The sequence below is a fragment of the Lutjanus erythropterus genome, chromosome 24, assembly GCF_056507025.1.
Source record: "Lutjanus erythropterus isolate fLutEry1 chromosome 24, fLutEry1.hap2, whole genome shotgun sequence".
Classification (NCBI taxonomy): Eukaryota; Metazoa; Chordata; class Actinopteri; order Lutjaniformes; family Lutjanidae; genus Lutjanus; species Lutjanus erythropterus.
The window spans coordinates 4798592-4806408 of NC_139340.1; the positions used below are offsets into that span (position 1 = coordinate 4798592).

General features: G+C 38.0%; 1 pseudogene; it reads left to right on the forward strand.

The window, feature by feature from the left end:
- Positions 1–5856: 5856 nt before the first annotated feature.
- LOC146304544 (leucine-rich repeat-containing protein 3 pseudogene) lies at positions 5857–7817 on the forward strand (annotated as a pseudogene).

Below are 7817 nucleotides of genomic sequence, written 5' to 3' on the forward strand. Positions count from 1 at the left end.
TTCAATCCAATCAAATATTTTTTTCAAGAAATCTGCCAATCATTTAGTCTAGTAAACACCAGAAATTATCTTGGGTGTCCATCATAAGTGGTAGTCACTTATGAGGCCTGAAGTTTTCCCACAAGTTTTCTCACTTTGCCTGTTCAGCAAAAAAATGAACCAGCTACAGAATAAATCACCAGCATCTCTAAACCCACTAATTAACACATTATATCTTGTTTGTCTAGTCGATTGAAAAATTGGAGTGTACAAACAACAATCCAAGGTTGTGTGCCAGACTTTTTTTTGCCCTCCATGATTTTTAACTTTAACTGTAGGTTCAGCTGGTTGCCTAGCAACTGGAAGTGGTCAGAAAATAAGACATAACCCACCCGTAAAATGGCAAATTGTACTTTACTCTCAGGTTTAAGACAGATTAAACAAACTACATATAAAGTGTTAATTAGTGCTATTAGTGCTATTAGTATTAGCTTTAGAAGTACTAGTAGATGAAGTTAGTTACCTTCGGATACAGCCAAGCTAGCTGTTTCCCTGTTTCCAGTCTTTATGCTAAACTACGCTAATCTGCTGTTGGTGGTATAGATTTATATTAATCGTAACTGGACTTAAAATTAAAAGTTCCCCTGTTCTGAATTATGGATCATTAGTAACCCTCCTCAAAAAAAAAACATTTATTTCCCAGTTGTGCAATTTAAGTTGCCCTTTTACTTACTACTCAAACGTCAATGTAATATTTTGATAATATTAAGCTAATGTTAACTAGCAAACAATGTAAAATATTCTTATTAATAACAACTAACAGGTTTTCCTGCACTTTTCAGTCCCCACAAAGCTCAAATTGATTTTTTATTAATTTAGTTATCTTAATTTGGGCATATTGATTAAATTCTATTTTATTTCAATTTACGTCAATAAACTAGGCTTTCCTAAACTGCTTTTAATTGTATAACAGAGCTCTACTTAATTTTAAATTCGGACTGACTCATTTTAAACCTAGTTTTGCTAAACCCTGATTAGAGCTAATCTTAGATTAAATACATTTTTGTTGGTGCAGCCCAGTCTCAGAGTTGTATGTGTGTAATTATTAGCATAATTAGCTTATTATCATGTAAAATAAATACACTGACATGACAGGATGATACTCAGTGGAAATGATGTCCTGTGATAAAGTTTTTGAGGGGTTTCTAATAACATTTATTTCCCTGGTGACTCACAGGTTCAGCAGGGATCCTTTATGTCAGAGCGAGAGGGAGAGATGGGACCACAGCGGAGCAACTTGCACTGCTGCGCCTCTGCGCATATCCACACACACACACACATACACGCACACACACACCGACAGACACACAGCTGCTGCAAGCCTGCACTACAGGAGGTTGTAAACTGCGATCAAACAGTTGGATCTGGTCTGTTGGACTGGCTGCATTGTGTGGATAATATGACTGCTGCTGCTGCTGGAGATGTTAATTTACGAAGGATGATTTATTTATTCCAGGATGTCTCATCAAACAAAAGGACCTCCTCCTGCAAGTGACTGCATCTTGATGTGTACCGGACAGACCGAAGCTGTCAGGTAGGTACAGACTCAAATAACAACCTGAACTCACTTTTTATTGCTTCTTTTTATTGAGTTTAATTAAAGAAATCAATACATCAGGGTGTTAGATTTATTAGGCATTTGTTAAAAATGGGAAAAAGCCCAAATTAGCAAACAGAATTTTTCTCTTTTAGCTGTTTGGTCATTTCAAGATTCATTTCTCCCGACTTGGACATCATCATTTAGATATAATATTCTTAAGGGCACTTTTGGAAACTGGCCATTTAAAGTCTTTTTTAGAGCTGCAGCTATTTATTTTCATTATAGATTAATCTGCTGATTATTTTTCTAGACTAATTAGTAAAGATGCCAAAACTCACTGTATGGTAATACCACAATACAATAATTCTCATGATCATGATTTTTTCTTTATTTCTTTCTTCATTTATTTTTTCTTTATCTTTGTATTTCTTGAAGATATGGTTAAAAAGATAAGAATATGTACTACTTGTGTCTTTTCAGTCACGACATACTACACAGACTGTTTCTCTTGTCTGTATTTTTTTTATATTTATTGTATATTATACTATAAATATATAGTGTACTGTGAGTGATGACTGAATAAAAAATACTATATCAAAAAACTATGACAAAATGACAACTTGAAAGAAATGTCCTGTGTTAAATAATAAACCTCATATGTACAGCATTTTTGTTTGTATAAATTCCCTTTTCCTTTTAACCTAAAGTGCTTCTGCTCTCCTTTTTTAATAATATAAAAAAAGTAACCATTCATAACCTAAGCATATGCTAAAAATTGATGCAAATTATTTTTGGCAATGAGTCATGTGTTTACAACCTCAAAAAAAATCAATGCAGCTGTCAGTAGCAGCGCTTTTATCAACTAAAAATAAAAATAAAATAATTAACCATGTAGATATTGTCATAATATTCAATATATTGTTACATACCTATTGATTAGTCAATTATTTGTTTGGGATATACAACAAATGCAGGTTTCCCACCATTATGATGTCTCTATATGTCCAACCAACAATCCAAAACAGAACAATATTCTATTATTATCATAGAACTGTAAGGAAACAGGGAAATATTCATATTAAGAGCAAGACTGCAAGCTAAATTTTGTTTTTACATCTCTCTGTCATGAGTCAGTTAATCGTTTAATCGTCCCTACACAATTTGGGTTTCACCAAAGTCCAATGCAATGCAATTTTAATGTGTAAAACCACGTCTAAAAACCAAAAATATTAAATTTATTATCATAGAGGACCAAGAAAACAAGGAAATATTCATACTTAGAGCAAGAGTGGAGGCAGGAACCAGTTACATTTTGGGCATTTTTGTGTAAAAATTAACTGTAACAATTAATTGACACAGTAAATTGTGGCCCTTTCTAATACAGATTATCTGATTAATTGTTTCAGCTCTAGTAGTTTAATGTATAAAACACACCAATATTTAACTAATTGTCATAGAGGAGTAAGAAAGCAAGGAAATATTCATATTTAGAGCAAGAATAGAAACTGTAACCAATTAAATTTGTGGACATTTTTGCTTAGAAAAAATATTAACAATTAACTGGGACTCAAAATTGAAATATTTATTATTAATTGTTTCAATTCTAGTGGTTTTGTCTCCCTAATTCCCAAAATAATTATGTTTACACATGCAAAACCCTATTTCTATTTTTATTTTAAATCTCCTAAAATATCCCTATAATATTCCTGCAAGGATCACTGCTCTTTTGGACCTCCAGTCACATCTCAATAATATTCCTGCACTGCTGCAGTTTGACTGAGACATTTACCTTATCAATATTGATTCTTAGACACCTGGAAAAATCTAAAACATGACATTTAACACCTCCTGTTTCCTGCTTATCAGCTGGTCTTTGTGTTGTTACCTTGCAGCCCGAATGCATCGTGTCCTACAGTTGTTTTAATTTGCATTCTGACCTTCACTGCGTCTCTCAGGCTACACTGTTGTTAATCTTATAGAGTACAGACAATTTTCTTATTTAACCACAAATCACTGTTTCAAAGTTCATCTGCTGCATATTGATGAGCTCACACCTTGTTTAATGCCTTGTCGTTTTCTCACGGGGACACGTTTTGAGTGAAGCGACTCATACTATAGAAATTTGCTATTATTATGATAATGCTGAACTTTACTGGCTTGCCCACAAAAGAGGAAGTCTGAGAGGTGATTGTGTAGGAATTTCACTGAATACGTGCTGGTAGTGGATAGGATTCAACAACATAAAAAATGATTGAAAGCATATAAACCATCATCACAAGTATTTCAAGCACAGTTTTGGAATTTTGCAGAGTTTTGGACAGTGATGTCTGCCTTCAATCAAAAATAATGAAATACAATGGAACTAATTGCTCTTATAGAAGCCAATTAACACTTTCTCCAAACAAACCAAAGTTCATAGGCAAAATCAGCAATTTTACCTCACAGAACACAGGAGTTGCTGGGCTACTGCTGCCTGGATCTGTTAGTTTGTTTGTGTTTTTGTGTGACTTTTGTTATTCACATTCACCAAAGTCACTTAATAATGCAAACAAACTAACAGATCGAGGCAGCAGCTCCTGTGGTCTGTAAGGTAACATTACTGATTTTGCCTATGGAGTTTGGTCTGTGGATTATCTTGAGAAACCAGGTCATGATTTCTGGAAAGAGATCATCATGTTTCAGCGTTTTAGGTACGTTTCCTGTTTTATCTTGATGTTCTTGCATTTCCTTTCGTGTCTGTTGCTTTATTTCCTGTCTTTGTCTTTTTCACAACTTTTTTGATAACTCATTTGTTTCAACTGTCCCACCATGCGTTTCCCCCTTTCATTGCCAATTCGTCTTTGCCTTTATGTTAGGCATTACAGCCAGTGTGTCTGTGTTTACTGGACTTTTTTTGGACTTTCTGTTGCTTTACTTCCTGTCTTGGTCATTTCCCACCTTTTTTGATAATTTAGTGTTTCTATGTTTTTTGGACTTTCCTGATTATTTGGAACTTTGAATTTCTTGCCCATCCCCTATACCTACCTTTTGTGTTTTAAGCTTTTTTTGATTTTACACATTAAATCATTTTTACTGCAGGAGCTAGTCCTTTGTTGATCCATCCTCTTGTTTATGCAACTCTGCTTGACAAACTGTAAAAGAGACATTACTTTTGAGTTATTTTTCAAAATCTTTTTTATGGCACTTTAAGCACCACAAGCCAGGTGCTATCTAGTTCCATTATATTCAAGACTAGGCAGACGTCTCTATGGGCAATATCTCCAAAACTCTGCAACTCACACCAAAACAATCTAAATGGATAAATAGCACTAAAGTTAAGAGAAAAAAATTGTATTTTTGGGATGAACTATCCCTTTAACACCATTTAGAACTGCAAAGCACTAATCTTAGACAGCAGGCAGCAAAATACAAAACAAAGGAACTTAAAGGAGAGACTTGACATTTTCCCTCTGACCTCTATCTGCTTCATCTCTTTCTCTCTCACAGGTGTCTTCCCTGAAGACATTCCCTCTCACCTTGGACACACAGTTATGACTCGGCTTGTCAAAAGATTTCCTCACACTTTCTCCTCAGCTGGGTTGCACTTTGACACCTAATTTAGCGAGTATGAAAACATCTGCACGTTTGCTAATTTTGTATTGGACTGGGACTTGGTTTCCATAAATGTCGAGACTAAGGCTGTGTCCGGACAGACTTTTAGCACTGTCCCTTCATTCATTTGAATGAAGCCACAGGAGTGCCAGCGCAGAGGGGTCCAACCAAAAACTGCAGGGTCATCTGCCAATAAAGTTGAAGCTGGTTCAGCTTTTGCTGCAACAGAATGCAATGTCATTCAGCAACACATTCAAGCCCACATTCCTGTGATAAAAGTCATACCATAAACCTCTGTGCAGTGCTTTGGCATCTGAAAAGCCTTTAAAGTCACTCAAACTGGACTTCCTGGATGTCTTACTGGTATCTAAAGCAACACACCTCCATCAACGCAACCCCCTTCTGCTGATTTCAGTCTGAGTGCTCACTAATATGGGCCTCTCAAAGGTGAACATCACCCATAAAACCTCCTTCCTGTGGTTCCTTTTTGTTTGTTGGAACACTGTGGCTTCTGTCAATGATTATGACTGCATATGCTTGCCCTAAGACCTGTCACTGCACGGACTGCAACGTCATGCTGTTTCAGAGTATCATAAGCCTCTCAAAGGTCTTCAATAAAACCTTCTTGTGATCGTCTTTTGTTTGTGGGAACATTGTGGCTTCTGATTATGACTCCCTTAACCTGTACTTGTCACTGCATGGACAGGAATGGTGTGGTGTCTCTGACTATCATAAACCTCTGTGCAGTCCTTTGGGATCTGATAAACCTTAAAATTTGCTCAAACTAAACTTCCTGGATGTCTCACTGGTACCTAAAGCAACACACAGCTGCCAACGCAACCCCTTGGGCTGAGTTCAGTCTGAGTGCTTGCTAATGGGGACCTCTCAAAGGTCATCCATAAAACCTTCCTGTGGCCCTCTTTTGTTTTTGGGAACATTGTGGCTTTTGTCAATGATTATGACTGCTTATGCTTGCCCTAAGATCTGTCATTGCACAGACAGGAATGGAGTGGTGGTGCAATGCACCTCACGCAACTTAGAGAACATCCCAACAAACTTGCCAAAGGACACTGTCGTTCTCTTGCTTTCGTCAAACCGGATCAGACACATCCCAAAAGAGGCCTTCATGGAGCTCCACCACCTCAGGGAACTGGACTTATCTCACAACGCCATTGAGAGCGTGGAGGTCGGTGCCTTTCAAGGGATTTCCGAGAGCCTGCGGACCATGGATCTTTCAAACAACCACCTCAGCAGCCTCCCCAAGGACACCTTTGCCAAGCTCCACGCTCGCGTCCGCTTGTCCCACAACCCCTGGCACTGCGAGTGCTCTTTGCAGGAGGCGCTGAGGGAGCTGAGGCTCGACCCAGAGACGGTGAATGAGGTCAGCTGCTACACGTCAGTTCAAGAGGAGTACGTGGGACAACCAGTCATCCAAGTCCTGGACTCGGGCATCAACTTTTGCAATTTCCACCACAAGACGACAGATGTGGCCATGTTTGTGGCCATGTTCTGCTGGTTCTCCATGGTGACGGCTTACATCATTTACTACATCAAACACAACCAGGAGGATGCCAGGAGGCACATGGAGTACCTCAAGTCCCTCCCCAGTACCTCCTACATTAGCAAGGACTACGACACAGCCAGCAGTGTGTTTTAGTGTGTCTGAGAAAAGATGAAACTGTACTCATGAATACAGATGAAAGTGCACCAGAGAATACTGATGAAAGTGCACCTATGAATATGTTTACGGCACATAAGGAACATTGATAAGTGACAGCTTTGCAGCGAGTGATAAAGCTCTCTGTGATAGATACTGCATAAGGCACAAAGACATGAGGATGAGGTTTAAAAATCCCATCATCATAAGTAAAGGCTGGAAAGTAGCCCAAGACTTTTTAAAGCATCAAAGTAGAACTAGAATGAATAAATTAAGGTCTCTGGTTTCCTACAGCCGTACTCTAGCCAGGGTTAACTGACAGTTTTAGGTTGACGTTCTTTCTTAAACAGAAAATGGGGGTGTGGTTAATAGTTGTACGTTGTTTGAGCCATCCATCCACGCCATCTCCTCCATATGCCATCTTACTTCCTTATTATACATACTACGTCCACTAGGAGGCACCACCTAACAATTAACAGACATATTAGTCATAATAAGTTGCTTGCACAATTGTCCAAACATGCATGCTCTTCTACGGACAGGCTGTTTAGTTTTGGTCCATCCTTGGGTGTCTATGGGACAATTGAGCCAGGATAGTCTGATATTACTGTTTGACATACTTAAAACTAAACCAAACACACAAAAAAGGTCTGTCCAAAGGCATCTATTACCTTCTGATTCTAGGAAAGAGGTGAAAAAGAGTAAGCATTTCCTAATACTGTATCTCTGAACTATCTCTTTAACCAAATCACACACATTTAGGCTATGCTATGTGATTTCCTTTTGATATTTTGGTAAATAATGTAACTAAGCCTCTCCTGAAACTGTTTGGAGCCCCCTGAGGACGCCCACCTTTGAAAACCCTTTGCTAACCTTTGATAACATAGAATTAGCATGGATAGCAACAGTGGTCACTCTAACAGAAGTCTTCCTCCTTTCTCCTTCACAACGACAAAAAAGAGATGGGAGTCTGCTGACATTGAGGGGCAC